Genomic DNA, 21971 nt, shown 5'->3' with positions numbered 1-21971 from the left:
AAACTGCATTGGTCTCTACTGTTCCTTTGTGTTCATCAGCTGCGTGCAGAGGTGGAGCTTGATACATGGGCAACAGCTTGCTCTCCATATCATACGGCCCAGGCTTGCTTATCACATAGACAACTGGGACTCACCATCCACAGTTGAGCCTGATCAATGGGGAGCCACAACTATAACAAATAATAAGGTGTATTTACGACACAAGTTAAAAAGTAAACAGCATATCATTATTGTCGCTTCATACATGATGGAAGGGAATTCGATAGTCTCATGGCCTTGGGGAAGAAGCTGTTTCCCATCCTAACAATCTTTTTACTAATGCTATGCTACCTCCTGCCTGATGGTTGAAAGAGTCACTGCTCCTGCTTCTTTTGTGGATAGATATCTGATCTCTTTATTGTTGGTTGTATCAGGGCTTTCTGTAGCACTTGTGGATAACGCCCTGATGCAAGTTACATGTGATTTATCTCTTAGATATGGGTATTTTGATACTTTTTCGTATGCAACATTCTTGGAAATATTACATGTAGTCAGTGTATTACCCTCGTCCAAGTTTCTGGGAATAAATGAATTTTTTGATAAGGATCTTAGCCTGAGTCTGAGCTAAGCCAGGTAAGTACTTTTATTGGGGTGGTTTAAACTTCATTGAGCTAACATCATCAATAGATACATTTGCATAATATCTAGCCTTGTTCCTGCGTTGCTCTAAAACAACCCCAACTCTGATGACAAGTAATTGGCCGGTTTAGGTTCTATGGATGGGCCACACATTAATTGTTTTCTCTTCTCTGGAAAGGAAGCCATAGGTGTGACTCTCCACTGAGATTGGGCAGTTTTGTTGACAATCAGATTGCTAGCTTTCTCCAAGATGTTGTTGCCCTGATGATCATCCATTACTTCTCACCACCCTGTCCCAACAGGGTCATAAGGATGAAACCATTCCTGTGAATTTTAAAAGAGTATCTCAAGGATGTCATTGTCTTTAGAGCTCAATTTGCTTTGAATCAGGTGGACCTTATGAAATGTACTTTAACAAAATGATATTTTTTGTCTGTAACAAAATGGAACCTACATTGTACCAGAATGCTTTGCTAAAAGTGTTTATGCAACATTATGCCAACAGAACCTGAGTCCTTAACAAACTGCAAACGAGCAGATGCATTACTGGAAGTAACAAAATGTCATCTTGTTACTACAAGTACATTTTCATAAGGTCCACCTGATTAAGTAGATGTACTGAATGCACCCTGCCCTTGAACTGAGGTACAGTAACTAACACTTGTGTATAAAGGAGTGACTATGCTGTTGTTTTTAAACTATTACTGGCTCTTGTGCGGTGCTAATCTTCCCTTGCTGCAAGTAAAATAAACACGCTTATGATTGATCCACTCTGAGTTAATTGTTGTTTGCTGTAAGATGTAGCAAAAAGATGCTTGACAACCTGCATATTTTTAAACACTTACCCTGGCTGCAGCTCAGAATTACAGCATGGGTTAAATCTGGTGCCAGAGACTTGTCCTGTTATATGTGAATCTATTGTGCAACACAGACTTGTGCAAGTTTCCCAGTTCTCAGGCCCACTAAGCCATTAATCTTAGAGCGGTTACAGTGGTGCCATTGAAACAAACAGCTGCGAGCAGAAGGACTAGAAGATATTTTAATTTGAATCAAGGCAGTAAGTTTTTTTTACTTCAGTGAATGATTTTAGGAACACAAGAGAGATTCTGCAGATGCTGCAAATCTACAGCAACACATGCAAAATACTGGAGGAACATGGCAGGACAGGCAGCATCTATGGATGGGAATGTAAGTGTAAACATTTCAGGCTGAGACTCGAGCCCTGATGAAGAGTCTTGGCCCAAAATGCCAACTCTTTATTCCTTTCCATAGATGCTGCCTGGCCTGCTGAGTTCCTCCAGCATTTTTGATGTGTTACTCTGGAAGTTTTTAGTGCTTTGTAAATCATACTTTTATTTATGAGTTTATTGGGTCTTTATGAAGTTTTGTGAATATTCCAGTGTGAGTCCATTGTATATGTTATATCGTGTGTGTTGTCCTGAAGGTTTTCACTTTACCTGCAGCTCACTGTAGTTATGTACATGATGAAAAACCCAAGTTGACTTGTCTTATGCCAGTATCTCAGGGATGAAGAGAAGAAGGAATCCATTCTGAAACCCTCCATCAAACTTTAACTTATAACAAAGCTGCAAGTCAAAGTGTGCCTTGCTGCACTGGGCTGTTCGATTACTTACAGCCACCTCAGCAGCCAAGGCCAGGGCTACGTTAGCAGAGTCCAAGGTCAAGCGTCTGACAAGCTCAGGTCAACAGAAGATCTGCCTCATTGTTTCAATGCGATGTGAAACGTGAATGATTGCATGATTCTAGTTCCTTTGTCCAGGTCTAATTGGCAACCTCATAAGCTAAGTCTGCTTTGTGGTTTAATTTTATCGTAAACTAAGTTTGCCTCAGAATACAGTACCACAGTCTGTATCAATATTACTGCTACAAAAATAAATTCTTTCACATTTTAAAAATATACACATCACACCAGAGTGTACAAAGTGACCCACTGCCCTATACTGCTTCTTATTAGATGTGGGTATTACAGCCACTTACCAGTACTGGACAACGGCATGCGGTGGCTACACAGCACAGGATGAGTGAGTGTTGTGGTCTGTGGTTGTCACGGACACATGCTCATGTGAAATAAATAGTTGGTGCACTGCGACTGTCTGAGGGCTTCAGAATCAAACAGCACAAAACCGTCTTGTTCCGTTAGCTCCGCAGTCGGGATGGACTCCAGAGCACTCTTCGCTTTTCGGCATTTACCCTTCAGTGTAAATTGATCTTGAGTCGTTTTCAAAAGAGAAAGTGTTTAAACAATAGAACGCTTGCCTCTTTTCCCCAGGGATTCAGACATATGCAAGGTGCCTTGTAAAAATGACCATGGGGTCAAAGGCTCGGAGAGTGAACATGTTTCCAACTGATGGTAGGCATCACTGACAGTCTTACTTGAGAGAAACCATTAGTTGCTTGGAACACTGAGCTCCTTCGCCCCACCAGGCCCATCACAGAAACACTCTAACGGCTTGCAGTCATGCTTTTCTGGGTTACCTCACAGGGTTCTAGGTTTGGATCCTCCTCTGAGCAGTCAGCCACAAAAACCTGGCCTGATGCTCCAGCACTGAGGGACGCCGCAGAGTTGGAGATGCTGTCGTTTAGAAGTGATGACCATGCTTTTACGTAGGTGAATGCACGGTGAGGAAATAGAAGGACACATAGAGAAGGCGAACTAGTATAGTGAGAGGAGGCACAGGTGAAGCATGAATATTGGTTTCTTATTTTCACATATACCGAGATACAGTAAAAAGCTTTTTGCTTATGTGCCATTCAGACAGAGCATTCCATATGTATGTACATCAAGGTAATAAAAAGGAAAAACAACATGCAACAGTTACTGAGAAAGCATGGTGCAAGGCCCACATTGAGGTAGACGGGGAGATCAAAAGCTCATCTTTTAGTGTTTACGAGATGATTTCAACACTAACAACTAAAATAACCATAAGACGTAAGAGTAGAATTACCCACTCGGCCTATCGTGTCTGCTCCATTATTCTGTCATGGCTGACTTATTATCCCTCTGAACCCCATTCTCCTGCCTTCTCCCCCTTTGACCTTTGACACCCTGATTAATCAAGAACCTTTCAACGCCTGCTTTAAATATACTCAGTGACATGTCCTCCGCCTTAAAATAATCATGTGGTGCTGTAGCATTTGGCCACAGTGTTTTCCATCTTTACAACAGTTCTAAAGTACATCAGTATTTGATAAGTGCTTTGGGACGAAGCAAAGTTCCAAAAGACACTGTAGGTATGAAAGCCTTTTTATTCTAACAAGACTTCAGTTGGGATGCTAATAGAGCAGAAAAAGACTTCTACTACAGCTTTGGCTACTTCAGAACACCCCCAGATGCTTAAATCGAAGAAAATATGTTTTGAAGTAAAAAAAAAGCATGCTGAAAAAACTTAACATATCAAGCAGCATCTGTGGGAAAGGAAAACAGTCAACATTTCAGATCTACAACCTTTCATCAGAACTGGGGTAAAAGAGAGGTGCAATTTAGTTACAGTAGAGAGGAGGTGGGAGTGGAGTATGTAGAATTAGTGTGATAGGATGAGTCAAAATAGCTTAATGACAGTGGTTATTAGCACATTAAGCCTCCGGTCTGTGTAATGGTGGGACCTGGCAAGCAGGAAGGTGAAACTTGCAGGATAAAGAAAGAAAAACTGAACTGACATAAGACCATGAGATATTGCAGCAGAATTAGGGCATTTGACCCACCACATCTTCTCCACCACTCCATCATGGCTGATCCACTTTTCCTCTCAGCCCTAATTTCCTGCCTTCTCCATGTATCCTTTCATGCCCTGACAGCCTCTGCCTTAAATATATATAAAGACTTGCCCTCCACAGCTGCATCACAGATTCCACAGATTGACCACTCTCTGGCAAAACAATTCCCTCCTTATCTCCATTCTAAAAGGACACCCTCTTGTTCTGGGTTATGTCCACTGGTCTTAGACTCTCCCACCATAGAAAACATCCTCTCCAAATCCACTCTATCAAGGCCTCTCACCATTTGATAGGTTTCAATAAAGTCACCCCTCATTCTTCTGAATTCCAGTGAATACAGGCCCACAGCCATCAAACGCTCTTCATTTGACAAGCCATTCAATCTTGGAATCGTTTTCATGAACCTCTTTTGAACCCTCTCAAGTTTCAGCACATCCTTTCTAAGATAAGGGGCCCAAAACTGCTCACAATACTTCAAGTGAGGCCTCATCAGTGCTTTATAAAGTCTCCATATTACATCCTTGCTTTTATATTCTAGTCCTCTTGAAATGAATGCTAACATTGCATTTGCCTTCCTCACCACAGACTCAATCTGCAAGTTAACTTTTAGGGAATCCTGCACAAGAATTCCCTAGTTCTTTTGCACCTCAGTTTTTTTTTTGTATTTTCTCTCAATTTAGAAAATAGTTAACCGTTTCATTTCTTCTACCAAAGTGCATTACCATACACCTCCCAACACTGTATTCCATCTGCCATTTCTTTGCCCATTCTCCTAATCTGTCTAACTCCTTCTGTAGCCTTTCTACTTCCTCAAAAACTACATTCCCTCTACCTATCTTCATATAGCCTGCAAACTTTGCAACAAAGCCATCAATTCCATCATCCAAACCATTGACATATAATGTAAAAAGAATCAGTCCCAACACAGACCCCTGCAGAAGACTACTAGTCACCAACAGCCAGCCAGAAAAGGCTCCCTTTATTCTCACTCTTTGCCTCCTGCCTATCAGCCACTGCTTTATCCATGCTAGAATCTTTCCTGTAATACCATATGCTCACAGCCTCATGTGTGAAACCTTGTCAAAGGACTTTAAAAATCCAAGTATACAACATCAGCCAATTCTCCTTTGTGTATCCTGTGTGTTATTTCTTCAAAGAATTCCAACAGATTTGTCAAGCAAGACTTTCCCTTGAGGAAACCATGGTGGCTACGACCTATTTTATCATGTGCCTCCAAGAACTCTGAATCTTGAAAGATCATTACTAATGCCTCCACGATCTCTTCAGCCACCTCTTTTCGAACTCTGATCTGTACACAATCGTGTCCAGGTGACTTATCTACCTTTAGACTTTTCAGTTTCCCAAGAACTTCTCTCTAGTTCGTTGTTTCCCATTAATACCTCTCCAGCATCATTTTCCAGTGGTCCAGTCGTCCATTATCCACTCTCACCTCTCTTTTACACTTTATGTTTCTGAAGAAACTTTTGGTATCCTCATTAATATTATTGGCTAGCTTACTTTCATATTCCATCTTTTCATTCTTAATGACTTTTTAGTTGCCTTCTGTTGGTTTTTAAAAGCTTCCCAATCCTCTGACTTCCCGCTAATTTTTGCACTGCAATATGCCCTTCTTTGACTTTATGTTGGCTTCAACTTCTCTTGCTAACCACGATTGTGTCACCTTTCCTTTCAAATACTTCTTCCTCGTTGGGATGTATATATCCAGTACCTTCCGAATTGATTCCAGAAATTCCAGCCACTGCTGCACTGCCATCATCCCTGCCAGTGTTCTTTTCCAATGTATTCTGGCCAACTCCTTTCTCAAGCCTCGTAATTCCCTTTACTCCACTGTAATACTAACACATCTGACTTTAGCTTCTCCTTCTCAGATTTCAGGGTGAATTCGATCATATTATGATCACACTCCCCTCAGGGTTCTTTTACCTTAAGCTCGCTAACCAATTCTGGTTCATTGACATGTCGAAAAAGAAGCAGAAAATGGAAAATACTGGAACCTCTCAGCAAGTCAGGCTGTATTCATTGGAAGTGAAATGCTTAATATTTCAGATGAGGGGCTTTTTATCAGACTGGGAAAGTTAAATTGGTAAATTGGTTTATTATTGTCACATATACTAAGATACAGTGAAAAACTTGTCTTGGATGCCATCCATATACATCAATTCATTAACATAGTACAAGATAGAACAAAAAGGGTGCTACACTAGTGTAGTGGTGAGTGTGAAATTTTTACATCTGAGAGCGTTTTGGAGTTTGGAGTTCAGTGAGAGGGGGTACGTCCTCCCCATGGAAAGCATTTGGTTTTCCTGAGTACACTAGTCTCCAACCAAAGTCCAAAGATGTACCAGGTAGGTTAATTGGTCATTGTAAATTCTTCATGATGATGTTATGGTTAATCAGGTTTGTCAGGGGTGCTGGAGCACCGTTGCTCGAAGGGCCTACTCCGCGCTGTATCAATGAATCAATCAATAAATATGTCATGCCCTGGTTAAGATTTCTACTGCTATGCTGTGAGGTATTTTAACAGTTTTCTGTAAAAGCAGTGTATCCTGCTGGAAAGAGTGTTTTGGCTTTGGCTAAAGATAAGGAGCCATGTTGTCCAACTTCAGAATGTTGTGTCAGCCAGTTGTAACTTTCAGCCCAGTGGATGATTCAGCAGAGCTGTACGGGATCAGCTTTCTGAAGGTCAGTAGTCTGGTTTTGGGCTCTTTTGGCTGGAGCCGCAGAGCGGGGTACAAGAGAAGGTGCTGCAGAATGCTGTTGGAATGAGACTCCCCCTTGCAAGAAGTGCTTTGTGCAGATGAACAGCTCCAAGGTGGGAGGGCCAATACTCGTGAGCTAGCCTGTGTGTTTGAGATGGTCCTTGAGGGATATTCAGAATGTGGTGGATCCTTTTACACAGACCGTGGGTCCAGCACGTGAGTAAAGTGATATGCCCCCAACTAATCCAGAAATGAGCTCCAACGTTCATGTGCACATTGGACTGCTTTAACTGTAATGGGCCCTTTTATTTTTTCTTTTATTTTTCTGTAACTGTTCATTAAAGTTGAAAATTTGGTAATTATACTTCCTTTCTAATTTTATACTAGTGTACGATCTGTCGTTTCTGGGGTATCAATAACTGCATATGGGCAGTATTTACACACATTTGCTATGACCTATGCTCTTTGTTTGGAACATCATAACTTTCCTGTTTGGTTGAACCCCAAATCATACCAACCCTAGACATGTATTGTTTATGAAAGGTGGTCTGCTCACCGCTGAGTCACGTGGCTGTTAGCAGAGTTGGCTAATGAGCTGAGTTTGTATACAAGCCTGGGGAGAAGCTTATACATAGATAGATAAATAAATAAATAATGCAGAGTAAAGTGTGACAGTTATAGAGAAAGTGCAGGGCAGTGAGACAGTAAGGTGTAAAGTAACAACGAGGTACAGAGCCTGACTTATTATACAAGGGAATCGTTCAATAGTCTCATTACTGCAGGATGGAAGTTGCCTTTGAGCCTGGTGGAGTGTGCTTTCAGGCTTTTGTATCTTTGGCTCGATGGGAGAAGGGAGAAGAGAGGATGTCCAGGATGGATGGGGTCTTCGATTATGTTGTCTGCTTTACCAAGGCAGTGAGAAATGCAGAGTCAGTGTAGGGGTGGCTGGCTTCCATGATGTGCTGAGCTGTGTCCACAACTTTCTACAGTTTCTTGTAGTCATGGGCAAAGTAGTTGCCATACTAAACCTTCAAAGTATTAGTGAAATGGATGAAATCAAGTGAAAGTGTTCAGATGCGTTTTTTATGTGAAGCTGTATCTTTTGTTGTAATGCAGTAACCAGGTGTGTACAACAAGCTCCCAAAAACTTCAGTGCGGACACGGCCGTACTATACTGGAAAAGGGATAGGCATTGGATGGGACAATAGAGGTAAATGAAAATTGAGAAGCTGTAAAAGTTCTTAAGTCCAGAATTAAAACAGAAAACACTCAACGGGGCAGGCAGCATCTATGCAGTGAAAACCCAAGGATAACTCCCTCCTGTTCTTCAAAATATTGCTTATTTATTTATTAATATTACTTCACTTTCTTTTTGTTTCTTCACATTTACTAAGTATGCTCACAGGAAAATGAATCTCAGGATTGTTTATGGTAACATATGTGCACTTTGGTAATAAATTTACTTTGAACTTTGAACATCCAGTGAAATGCATCAGGGAAGCCTGCAAATGTTGACACATTTCCGGCATCAACATAGCATGCCCACAGCTTACTAACCCTATCTTGTATGACTTTGGATTGTGGAAGGAAACCATGAAGCGCATTGAGGGCTTCACATGCGTTTAACTCAAAGGCAAACGGGAAGAAGTTACTTTCTATCCACTGTTACCAATGAAGATGATTGATATCTCTCTTCATGTTCGGGGAAAAGGCTACTCTTCTTTAGTAACAAACGATCTGCTGGAGGAACTCAACGGTTGAAGCAGCATTTGTGAGAGGAAAGGACTGGTCAAAACCCAGCATCCGGATAAACAAAAATCCGAGGAGGGCTTATTCCTTATCATCCACCTGAGTTATTGATCTTAGTTGCCATGCCACTAATTTAGCTGATGGATCATAAAGATAGCTTTACCTTGCAACAATGGAGTGATGTATCTGAGGGTTGGATAGAAAACTAAAAAGGAGATCTTTGAAGAAGAAAGCCCTTAGCTCTGAGTGGAGTCATTGGGACACCGTCATGACCGCATTTTTTTTTAGCAGGCTTTCATATTTTTACGCAGCAGAGTTGCTAGCTGGACGCTCAACCCAGCACGGATGGAAAGCGTGCAAGGGAGCTGGCTGGATTCGAACTCGGGAGCCTTCGCTCCGAAGTCCAGCACTGATGCCACTACGCCAGCAGCCGGCAAAGGAGATCTTTAGTCTGGAAATAATGGCACAACAGTAGTACATCGATTGCTGCCATGCTGTTTCACCCCAATTAAAAAGGAATTTGTCACAGAGTCATGGAGAGATACAGCACAGAGTCAGGTGCTTCAGTCCACTGAGTCTGAAACGACCATCAACCATCACTTACTCCTTGGGTTCCCAACCTTTTTTATGCCTTCGACCAATACCATTAACCAAGAGGTCCATCGACCCCAGGTTGGGAACCCTTGACTACACTAATCTTATATTAATTGCCTTGCTTATTTGTTCCACAGCCTCATCAGCTCCACCCTCCCCACCAGATTCTACTCACTCACCTACAAACGGGGGGGGGGGGCGGGGGGCAATTTAAATTGGACCTTTAATCCACCAACCCACACACGTTTGGGATGTGGGATGAGACTGGAGCAGCTGGAGGAATGCAAAATCTCCGCACGAGAGATTTGTGCACAACTAACTGCACAACTGTGATAAACCGTCTGAACTTTGTAAACATGCACTCCTAAATTCAAGTGAAGATGGACTCTTAACATAAAACATAGAACAGTACAGCACAGGAACAGGGCACTTGGCCCATAACGTTGTGCCAAACCAGCTATAAGGAAAATCAAAATCCCCAAACATTAATCCCTTCTACCTACACCATGACAATATCCCTCCATCTTCCTTGCATCCATGTGCCTATCTAACCGTCTCTTAGAAGTCTGTAATGTATTTGCCTCTCGCACCATACCTGGCTGTGCATTCCAAGCAACCACCACTCTCTGAGTAAAAAGTTTACCACTCACATCCCACTTAAACCTACCCCGTCTCACATTCAATGCATGCCCTCTGGCATTAGACACTTCAACCCTGGGAAGCAGACACTCTATCTATGCCTCTCATAATCTTGTAAACTTCTATCTGTTCCCCCCTCAGCCTCCGATGCTCCAGAGAAAGCAACCCAAATTTGTCCAGTCCCTTGTGATAGCACATGCCCTCTAAACCAGCCAGTATCCTGGTAAATCTCTTCTGCATCCTCTCCAAAGCCTCAAAATCCTTCCTTTAGTGGGGCGACCAGAACAGTAGGCAATATCTCCAAATGTTCCTCAAATCTTATTGTCTCACTGCACTGTAATACTTTATTCTGCATTCTGCTGTTGCTTTCCCTTGTATTGCCTCAGGGCACCGTCATAATGAAATATTCTATATGGATGGCAGGCAAAACAAAGTTCACCACAGTACCTCAGTACATGTAACAATAATATACCAATTTGCCAATTTCCTCCTCATAAGCAGATGTCCCTTTCATGAGGTGCTAACCAGTGAATTTCACCCTGACATACCAAAGCCTTCATAAGCACAACACAGGGTCACGTCTCACCATCAGCTCAAGTCACCAGCAGAAGCAACTCACGGTTAATAATACTTATGGTGAGGGTAAAACAACAGGTTCATATAAATGGGATATTATCGTAGAATTGGTTTCTGGATGTGAAACTGCTGAGCGGAAACGTCATTTGTTTCAGAGTGGCATGATAGTGTAGTGGTTATCTCGAGATCAATTCTGCTACTGTCTGTAAGGAGTTTGTACAAGAAAGTTTTTGTCACTTTGGCCTTCATAAATCAAAGTATTGAGTCTAGGAGATGGGTTTTATGCTGAAATTGTATAAGATGTTGATGAGGGCTGACTTGGAGTACTGTGTGCAGTTTTGGCCACCTACATACAGGAAAGATGTAAATATGGATGAAAGAGTAGAGAGAAATTTTACAAGGATGTTGCTGGTACTGGAGGACCTGAGTTATAAGGGAAAATTGGATAGGTTAGGACTTTATTCCTTGGAACGTAAAAGATTGAGGGGATATTTGATAGAGATGTACACAGTTATGGGGGGTGTAGACAGGGTGAATGCAAGCAGGCTTTTTCCACTGAGGTTGGATGGGACTATAACTAGAGGTCATGGGTTAAATGAAAAGTTTCAGAGGAACATGGGGGCAAACTTCGTTACTCAGAGGGTTGTGAGAGTGTGGAATGAGCTGCCAGCATAAGTGTGCATGCAAGCTTGATTTCAACATCTAAGAGAAGTTTGGATAGGTATACAGATAGTAGAGATATGGAGAGCTATGGTCCCCATGCAGGTCGATGGGAATAGGCAGTTTAAATGGTTTGGCCTGGATTAGATGGGCTGAAGAGCCTGTTTCTGTGCTGTATTTTTCTATGACCCTATGACATTCTCCCCATGACCTTGCAGGTTTCCTCCAGATACTACGATTTCCTCCCTTACTTAAAGATGTATGGATTGTTAGGGTAATTGATCACATGTGGTGCGTGCTCATTGGTCCAGAAAGGGCTGTTTTCGTGCTGTATCTCTAAATGTCTAAGTAAAATAAATAAGACACCCCTGCAATTGTGTAGCACCTTTTTGAAGTGTCTCTGCTGTAACACTGCAGACAATGTGCTCACTATAAGCTCCTACAAACACCAATGTCTTGATGAGTGGGACAAGTTACAGAAGACAAGTTAACTATACTTACTTGACAGAAGGCAAGTTAACTATTTACTTACTTGACAGAAGACAAGTTAACTATTTACTCACAGGACAAGACAGACACTAAACATTCAGTAAGCCTTGTGTAAACCTTCAGTAAATACTGTATGTACGTTGTGCTGCGTGGTACTGTGTCTTGCCCTTGGCCCTAGAGTAACCCCAATACCCTTAATCAGGACTGGAAAGTGGGTAGAAGTGGGGGTGGGGGAAGGAGTACATGCTGGTGAAACCAGGTGAGGGGAAAAGGTTGGGAATGGGGAAGGGGGTCATAAAGTGAAAAACTAAGAGATAATGATTGGAAGAGGTAGAAGGCTTAAAAAAGAGGGAATCTGATAGGAGAAGAGAATGGACAATGGGAGAAAGAGAAGGAGAAAGGGCAACAAAAGGAGATGACAGTTAGGAGAGGAGAAGGAATATGAAGAGAGGAGAAGGGTTTGGGGGGAGCCAGAGTAGGGGAATGGAAAAAGAGATAAGGGGGAGTGGGATATTACCGGAAGTTAGAGAAATCGATGTTCATGCCATCTGGTTGGAGGCTACCCAGACAGAATCTGAAGTGTTGCTTCTCCACCCTGGGAGTGGCAGGAGAGGAAACCATGGCATGTCGTGTCGGAATGGAATAGGAGTAGAATTAAAATGAGTGGCCATGGGGAAAGCTGGAGCGACGGTACTTGGCAAAACGATCCTTCAATCTACTTTAGGTCTCACCGATGTACAGGAGCAGAGGAGTAAAGGGAGGAACAGCACACTGTGATCTGCTGCAGCCCCGCCATTTTCAGAAGCGTTGTCACCCTGTCTGCAGTTGAGCTGGATCATCTCTCACATGGGATTAAACAGTGGCTGAGGAGTCCAAATACAACCTTGCACTTCAAAGAAACCATTGCCTTTGTGGGTGAGTGAGCAAAGTGACTTTCTATCCTGGGAGATCCTCCGAGGAGATTAAGGGATAAATTAGAGCTCGACTCCCTAGCCACCCTTTGATTTGACTCCACACTCAGCTGTCAGCTCCTCTCGTGTGAGGACGATACTTTTTAAAACTTGACCAAAGTCCATTCTACCGTGCTGTTCCCGAAGGTAAACTTCAACTGAAACTTAGTGAATAGTACTCCTGAATCTCAGACACAATGTTTTAGGTTCAAACTCCATTCTAGAGACCTAGTCTGACACTCCAATGCTGCGCTGAGGAGCCAGCATATGAATGAGATGTTAAACTAAGGCCACAGATTCAATGACACCATTTCAAGGACAGGAAAAGTAATGTGAAGTAAATTTATTATCAAAGTTTATGTCACCCAAATACTACCTTAAGATACATTTTCTTGCGGGCATTCACAGTAGAACAAAAAAAGTACAATGGAAACATTGAAAAACTACACAAAGACTAATAAAATGAGCAATGTGCAAAAGACAAACTGCAAATACGAAAAGAAAGAAAATAACAATAAATATATAAATAATACTGAGAACATAAGTTGCCGACTTTGAAAGTGAATCTATAAGTTGTGGAATCAGTTCAGCATTGAGGTGAGTGGAGTTACCCATGATGGTTCAGGAGCCTGATGGTTGAAGGATAATAACTGTTCCTGAACCTGGTTGTTGGGACCAAAGACTCCTGTACCTACTTGCCGGTGGCAGCAGCAAGAAGAGAGCATGGCCAGGATGGTATGGCAGTGCACCCTGTAAATGTGCTCAGTGGGGGCAATTATAACCCCCTCACCGCCCCCCCTCCCCCCGTCGTGGTCAACACTGATCTCTTAGCCAATATTACTGAAGTAAATTATACACTTATTGCATGTTACCCATTTTGAGAACTTTCTAGAAACATAGAAAGCCTACAGCACAAGACAGGCCCTTTGGCCCACAATGCTGTGCGGAACACGTACTTACTTTAGAAGTTACTTAAGGTTACCCATAGCTCTCTATTTTTTGGAGCCCCATGTACCTGTCCAAGAGTCTCTTAAAAGACCCTATCTTAACCGTTTCCACCACTATTGCCAGCAGCCCATTCCATGCACTCACCACTTTCTGTGTAAAAAACCTACCCCTGACATCTCCTCTTACCAACTTCCAAGCACCTTAAATCTGTGCCCTCTCGTGTTAGCTATTTCAACCCTGGGAAAAAAGCCTCTGGCCATCCACATGATCAATACCTCTCATCATCTTATACACTTCTATCAGGTCACCTCTCATCCTCCATCGCTCCAAGGAGAAAAGGCCGAGTTTGCTCAACTTATCCTCATAAGGCATGCTCCCCAATCCAGGAAACATCCTGGTAAATCTCCTCTGCACCCTTTCTATAGTTTCCACATCCTTCCTGTAGTGAGGCGACCAGAACTGAGCACAGTACTCCAAGTGGGGTCTGACCAGGGTCCTATATAGCTGCAACATTACCTCTCGGCTCTTAAACTCAGTCCCACGATTGATGAAGGCCAATGCACTGTATGCCTTCTTAACCACAGAGTCAACCTGCACAGCAGCTTTGAGTGTCCTATGGAGTCCAAGATCCCTCTGCTCCTCCACCCTGCCAAGAGTCTTACCATTAATACTATATTCTGCCATCATATTTGACTTACCAAAATGAATGACCTCATACTTATCTGGGTTGAACTCCATCTGCCACTTCTCAGCCCAGTTTTGCATCCTATCAATATCCCACTGCAAACTCCTACAGCCCTCCACACTATCCACAACACCCCCAACCTTTGTGTCATCAGCAAATTTACTAACCTATCCCTCCATTTCCTCATCCAGGTCATTTATAAAAATCACGAAGAGTAGGGGGTCCCAGAACAGATCCCTGAGGCACACCACTGGTCACCAATCTCCATGCAGAATGTGACCCGTCTACAACCACTCTTTGCCTTATGTGGGCAAGCCAATTCTGGATCCACAAAGCAAGGTCCCCTTGGATTGAGAATACCTACACTAAGCCTTGCATGGGGTAATTTATCAAATGCCTTGCTGAAATCTATATACACTACATCTACTATGCTACCTTCATCTATGTGTTTAGTCACATCCTCAAAAAATTCAATCAGGCTCGTAAAGCATGACCTGCATTTCACAAAGCCATGCTGATTATTCCTAATCATATTATGCCTCTCCAAATGTTCATAAATCCCGCCTCTCAGGATCTTTTCCATCAACTTACCAACCACTGAAGTAAGACATACTGGTCTATAATTTCCTGGGCTATCCCTACTCCCTTTCTTGAATAAGGGAACATCTGCAAACCTCCAATCCTCTAGAACCTCTCCCGTCCACATTGATGATGCAAAGATCACTGCCAGAGGCTCAGCAATCTCCTCCCTTGCCTCTCACAGTAGCCTGGGGTACATCTCGTCCAGTCCCAGTGACCTATCCAACTTGATGCTTTCCAAAAGCTCCAGCACATCCTCTTTCTTAATGACTATATACTGAAGCTTTTCAGTCCACTGCAAGTCAACCCTACAATTGCCTAGATCCTTTTCCATAGTGAATACTGAAGCAAAGTATTCATTAAGTATCTCTGCTATCTCCTCCAGTTCCATACACGCTTTTCCACTGTCACACTTGATTGGTCTTATTCTCTCACATCTTATCCTCTTGCTCTTCACATACTTGTAGAATGCCTTGGGATTTTCTTTAATCCTGCTTGCCAAGGCCTTCTCATGGCTCCTTCTGGCTCTCCTAATTTCATTCTTAAGCTCCTTCCTGCTAGCCTTATAGATCTCTATCATCACGTAGTTTTTTGAAGCTTTCGCAAGTTTTTCTTTTCTTCTTGACTAGATTTTCAACAGGCTTTGTACACCACGGTTCCTGTATCCTACTATCCTTCCACTGTCTCATTGGAATGTACCTTTGCAGAACACCACGCAAATATCCCCTGAACATTTGCCACATTTCTGCCATACAATTCCCTGAGAACATCTGTTCCCAATTTATGCTTCCAAGTTCCTGCCTGATAGCTTCAGATTTCCCCTTACTCCAATTAAACGCTTTCCTAACTTGTCTGTTCCTATCCCTTTCTGATGCTATGGTAAAGGAAATAGAATTGTGATCACTATCTCCAAAATGCTCCCCCACTGAAAGATCTGACACTTGACCAGGTTCATTTCCCAATACTAGATCAAGTACAGCCTCTCCTCTTGTAGGCTTTTTTACATATTGTGTCAAGAAACCCTCCTGAACACACCTAAAAAACTCCAACCCATCTAAACCCCTTGTTCTAGGGAAATGCCAATCAACACTCATAGCTGCTTCGCGGGTTGACCCTGTACTTAAGAAGGCATATGGTGCATTGGCTTTTATCAACCGTGGGTTTGAATTTAAGAGCCAAGAGGTAATGTTGCAGCTATATAGGATCCTGGTCAGAACCCACTTGGAGTACTGTGCTCAATTCTGGTCGTCTTACTACAGGAAGGATGTGGAAACCTTAGAAAGGGTGCAGAGGAGATTCACAAGGATGTTGCCTGGACTGAGGAGCATGTATTATGAAAACAGGTTGAGTGAACTTGGCCTTTTCTCCTTGGAGCGATGGAGGATGAGAGGTGACCTGATAGAGGTGTACAAGATAATGAGAGGCATTGATCATGTGGATAGTCAGAGGCTTTTTCCCGGGGCTGGAATGGCTAGCACGAGAGGGTATAGTTTTAAGGTGCTTCGAAGTAGGTACAGAGGAGATGCCAGGGGTAAGTTTTTTTACGCAGAGAGTGGTGAGTGCATGGAATGGGCTGCCGGCGGCGGTGGTGGAGGTGGAAACGATAGGGTCTTTTAAGAGACTCCTGGATAGGTACATGGAGCTTAGAAAAATAGAGGGCTATGGGTAAGCCTAGGTAGTTCTAAGGTAAGGACATGTTCAGCACAGCTTTGTGGGCCGAAGAGCCTATATTGTGCTGTGGGTTTTCTATGTTTCTATGATATTTGGGAAATTAAAATCTCCCACCACGATAACCCTGTTATTATTACACCTTTCCAGAATCTGACTCACCATCTGTTCCTCGATGTCCCTGTTACTATTGGGTGATCTATAAAAAAAACCCCGGTAGAGTTATTGATCCCTTCCTATTCCTAACTTCCACACACAGGGACTCCGTAGACAATCACTCCATGACTTCCTCCTTCTCTGCAGTTGTGACACTATCTCTGATCAGTAGTGCCACATCCCCACCTCTTTTACCTCCCTCCGTGTCCCTTCTGAAACATCTAAAGCCTGACACTTGAAGTAACCATTCCTGTCCCTGAGCCATCCAAGTCTCTGTAATGGCCACAACATTATAGTTCCAAGTATTGATCCACGCTCTAAACTCATCTGTTTTGTTCATGATACTCTTTGCATTAAAATAGACACATCTCAAACCATCGGTCTGAGTACATCCCTTCTCTATCACCTGCCTATCCTCCCTCTCGCACTGTCTCCAAGCTTTCTCTATTTGTGAGCCAACTGCCTCTTCCTCCGTCTGTTCAGTTTGGCTCCCAACCCCCAGCAATTCTAATCTAAACTCTCCCCAAGCCTTAGCAAACCTCCCTGCCAGGATATTGGTCCCCCTCAGATTCAAATGCAACCCGTCCTTTTTGTCCCGGTCACGCCTGCCCCAGAAGAGGTCCCATTGAATCCCTGTTCCCTGCTCCAATCCCTCAGTCACACATTTATCCTCTACCTCACTCTATTCCTATACTCACTGCCGTGTGGCACAGGCAGTAATCCCAAGATTACTACCTTTGAAGTCCTGCTTCTCAATTTCCTTCCTAATTCCCTGTTTGCAGGACCTCCTCCCTTTTCCTACCTATGTAATTGGTACCAACATGTACCACGACCTCTGGCTGTTCACCTGCCCACTTCAGAATATCATGGATGTAATCAGAACATCCTGGACCCTGGCACCTGGGAGGCAAACTACCATCCACGTTTCTTTCCTGCGTCCACAGAATCACCTGTCTGACCCCTAACTATAGAGCCCCCTATCACTGCTGCCTTCTTCCTTTCCCTGCCCTTCTGAGCCACAGGGCCAGACTCTGTGCCAGAGGCACGGCCATTGTTGCTTCCCCCAAGTAGGTCATTCCCTCCCAACAGTACTCAAACAGGAGTGCTTGTTGTTAAGGGGGGACAGCCACAGGGGTACTCTCTAGTATCTGACCCTTCACCTTCCCCCTCCTGACTGTTACCCATTTATCTGTCTCCCAAGGCCCCGGTGTGACTACTTGCCTATAGCTCCTCTCTATCACCTCCTCACTCTCCCTGACCAGATGAAGATCATTGAGCTGCATCTCCAGTTCCCTAACCCGGTCCCTAAGGAGCTGCAGCTTGACACACCTGGCACAGATGTGGCCGTCCGGGAGGCTGGGAATCTCCTGAACATCCCACATCTGATACCCAGTACAGAACACCGGCCTCACAGACATACTTCCTATTCCTATTCTTCACAAGTAACCTACCTCACCTCGACTCATTATCGTCAAAGCCCCGTTGAGCCAAAGCCCTCCTACTTTGACGCCCGCTCTATAAAGCTGTCTTCTTTTTAAACTCTTCCCGCCGATCTAACTAGTTGATGTCCATGCGCTTGCGCAGTCATGCCGTGTTTCTATTCACATATTTGCCGCAACACCACTAGCAATGTCAATATTTCAAATTGGCTTAATTTGTGTTAATGAAGAAGATGTGAGTGGAGCTAGATGATTACAAGTTTGTATATTACGCTTGACAAAAAATTATGCTGATAGGATTAGCGGGAAAATGGCCATCCTTTACAGCTGGGGTTCCCAACTATTTTTGGGTTAATGGGCCAATGGTAAGACCATTAACTGAGGAAGTCCCTGGACTCCATGTTGGGAACTCCTGTTTAGGGAGACGACCATTTAGAACACAGATGATGAGGAATTTCTTTAGCCAGAGAACAGTGATGAGGAGCAATTTCATTAGCCAGAGAGTAGTGAATCTGTGGAATTCATTATCACAGACAGCTATGGAGGCCAAGTCATTGGATATATTTAAAGTGGAGGTTGATAGATCCTTTATTAGTCAGGGCGTCAAAGATTAGGGGGAGTAGGCCATAATAACTCAGCCCTGATGGAATGGCAGAACAGATTCGAAGAACCGAATGGTATAATTTTGTTCCTATGTCTATGGTCTAATGGGAAAGCACAAGAGAATCATAAATGTGAGCCGGTTGGTCGGTTGAAAAAAGCATCTCCTGTTTGGCAAAGTCCTAGAACTTCTCTGGGATATGAAGCCAATGTGAATTAGCGGTGCACAGACGAAGAGCAACAGGTGACACAATGTTGAATGACCTAGTCTTACTGCAATATGAAAGGTCTGATCCATTGTGCTAAAGCAGTGTAGATAAAAGAATTAATATTTGCACAGTGCAGCTGCCCCACTGTTGGTGTGCCATTGTACTTTTACCACAATATTTAAATGGCCCAGAACGCAAGCAGATGTTGGGAGGGGTTGTAATGGATCCCTGCTTGCCCGCATGGCAAACCATGAATTTTCAACCTAGAAATCCTAGAACAGCACCATCTGCTGTCCAGAGTGGGAAATTACCTGCAACTATCCAGGCATGAATTATTAAAAATTCATTACTTGAGAATGCAAGGTGAGCTATTCATTTTGAAAATAAAGCCATGAAAGTCTTCTTTTTTTACACAAAGAAACAGTAATGTTAATTAGCCATGACGGAATTGAGTCAGACACCCGAGATTAGTCTCCCATTGTGCTCAAAGATTCTCTCACACTGAATAGCAGGGATGAGGAAGGGAAGTGAGTTTAACACATGGCCTGGCATTGACCTCCAGAATCAGTGATGCAGGAAAACAGAGATCGCACTAACAGCCTGGAGGTCAAAAGGAAGAGACCACAATAAAACGATAATGTGATTTTTTTTTCAAGCATTTCTAATATTTAGTGTAGAACTTTATTGTTCTACAGTGCCTATAAAAAGTATTCTCTCCCCTTGGAAGTTTTCATGTTTTATTGTTTTACAACATTGAGTCACAGTGGATTTAATTTGGCTTTTTTGAAACTGATCAGCAGAAAAGACCCTTTCGTGTCAAAGTAAAAAACACATTTCTACAAATTGGTCTAAATTTATTACAATTATTAAATACAAAATAATTGATTGCATAATGACTCACCCCCTTCAAGTCAGTATTTAATAGATGCATCTTGGGCAGCAATTACAGCCTTGACTCTGTGTGGATAGGTCCCTATCAGCTTTGCACATCTGGACACTGCAATTTTTACCCATTATGCTTTACAAAACTGCTCAAGCTCTGTCAGATGCATGGGAATCATGAGTGAACACCCGTTTCAAGTCCAGCCACAAATTCTCAATTGGATTGAGGTCTGGACTCTGACTTGGCCACTCTAAGACATTAACTTTGTTAATGTCATTCCTGTGTAGCTTTGGCTTTATTGGCTTGTTGGAAAATTAATCTTCTCCCAATTCACTTGAAGACTGCATCAGGTTTTCCTCCAGGATTTCCCTGTATTTTGCTGCATTCACTTTACCCTCTACCTTGACAAGCCTTTCAGGGCCTGCTGCAGTGAAGCATCCCCACAGCATGATGCAGCCACCACCATGTTTCACAGTAGGAATGGTGTTTTTGATGATGTGTGGTGTTTACCTTATGCCGAACGTAGCATTTAATCTGATGGCCAAAAAGCTCAATTTTGCTTTCATCAGACCATAGAACCTTCTTCCAGCTGACTGCAGAGACTCCTATATGCCTTCTGGCAAACTCTAGCTGAGATTTCATGTGAGTTTTTCTCATTAGTGGCTTTCTCTTTGCCATAAAGTGGCGACTGATGAAGCAGCCAAGCAACGATCGTTGTATGCACAGTCTCTCCCATCTCAGCCACTGAAGCTTGTAACTCCTCCAGAGTTGTCATAGGTCTCTTGGTGGCCTCCCTCTCTAGTCCCCTTCTTGCACAGTCACTCAGTTTTTGAGGACTGCCTGCTCTAGGCAAATTTACAGCTATGCCATATTCTGAACTAATTGTACTCCAAGGGATGTTCAGTGACTTGGAATTTTTCTTGTATCCATCTCCTGACTTGTGCTTTTCAATAACCTTTGTGGAGTTGTTTGGATTGTTCTTTTGTCTTTGCAGCGTAAATTTTGACACAATACTGACTCAAACAACAGGAATTCTGCAGATGCTGGAAATTCAAGCAACACACATCAAAGTTGCTGGTGAACGCAGCAGGCCAGGCAGCATCTATAGGAAGAGGCGCAGTCGACGTTTCAGGCCGAGACCCTCACCAGTAGTTGGACCTTCCAGACACAGGTGAATTTTTACTGCAATCAATTGAAACACCTTGACTGCACACAGGTCTCCAAAAACACATCTCTATTTAACTAATTATATGACTTATAAAGCCAATTGGCTGCATCAGTGATGATTTGGTGTGTCATATTAAAAGGGGGTGAATACTTATGCAATCAATTATTTTGTGTTTTATATTTGTAATTAATTTAGATCACTTTATAGAGATTCGATTTCACTTTGACACGAAAGAGTCTTTTTCTATTGATCAATGTCAAAAAAGCCAAATTAAATCCACTGTGGTTCAACGTTGTAAAACAATAAAACATGAACACTTCCAAGGGGGTGATTACTTTTTATAGGCACTGCAAGTCAAGGGTTCCCAACCTGGGGTCTTCGTTAGGGGTCCATGGCATAAAATGGTGGGAATCCCTGTTCTAAATGATTCACAGTATTGCAAGCACTTGCATCCCTTACCCTTCTGTCCCTTTGCTAGGGATATCACCCTTCTGCACCTGAGAATTTGTCTCATCGTGCCCATCCCCGTTGTGTGTTTTGCCCAGCAATGTGAGTGCTCCAGCAGAGATCTTGCCACTTGTCCTGCTGTAGATGAAGTGACCATCTTTCAAAAAGGTGACAAGTCACACAGAAGGAAAAGGGATTAGCTGATGCCACCAGTAAACTAAGGGTTCATCGGAACTTTGAGTGGTTCAGTCACTCACTGAGACTGGAAACAAATGAGGCTCAGTATATTTCCAGCAAAGTCATCCCAGCTTTAAAGATGTTTGGCTTTCAAACTAAAGGCTGCCACACACCTAAATATTGGAGATTCATGCATAGCACAACATATGACACAGACAGACATGTTCCTCCAAAACGCATTGTCTCCAACCCACTGTCCTTTATCATGTAAATCTCTAAAAC

At 43.0% G+C, this 21971-nt stretch overlaps 1 protein-coding gene across 1 annotated transcript in view; it reads right to left on the bottom strand.

Annotated features, from left to right (window-relative positions):
- prox2 (prospero homeobox 2) overlaps window positions 1–21971 on the bottom strand; it is a 53878-nt gene that overhangs the window by 15891 nt on the left and 16016 nt on the right. The window lies entirely within an intron of this gene.

This window comes from Mobula hypostoma, chromosome 1 (genome assembly GCF_963921235.1).
Source record: "Mobula hypostoma chromosome 1, sMobHyp1.1, whole genome shotgun sequence".
NCBI classification, from domain to species: Eukaryota; Metazoa; Chordata; class Chondrichthyes; order Myliobatiformes; family Myliobatidae; genus Mobula; species Mobula hypostoma.
Note: the sequence above shows the minus strand (reverse complement) of the source record. Positions and strands in the feature narration are given on the sequence as shown.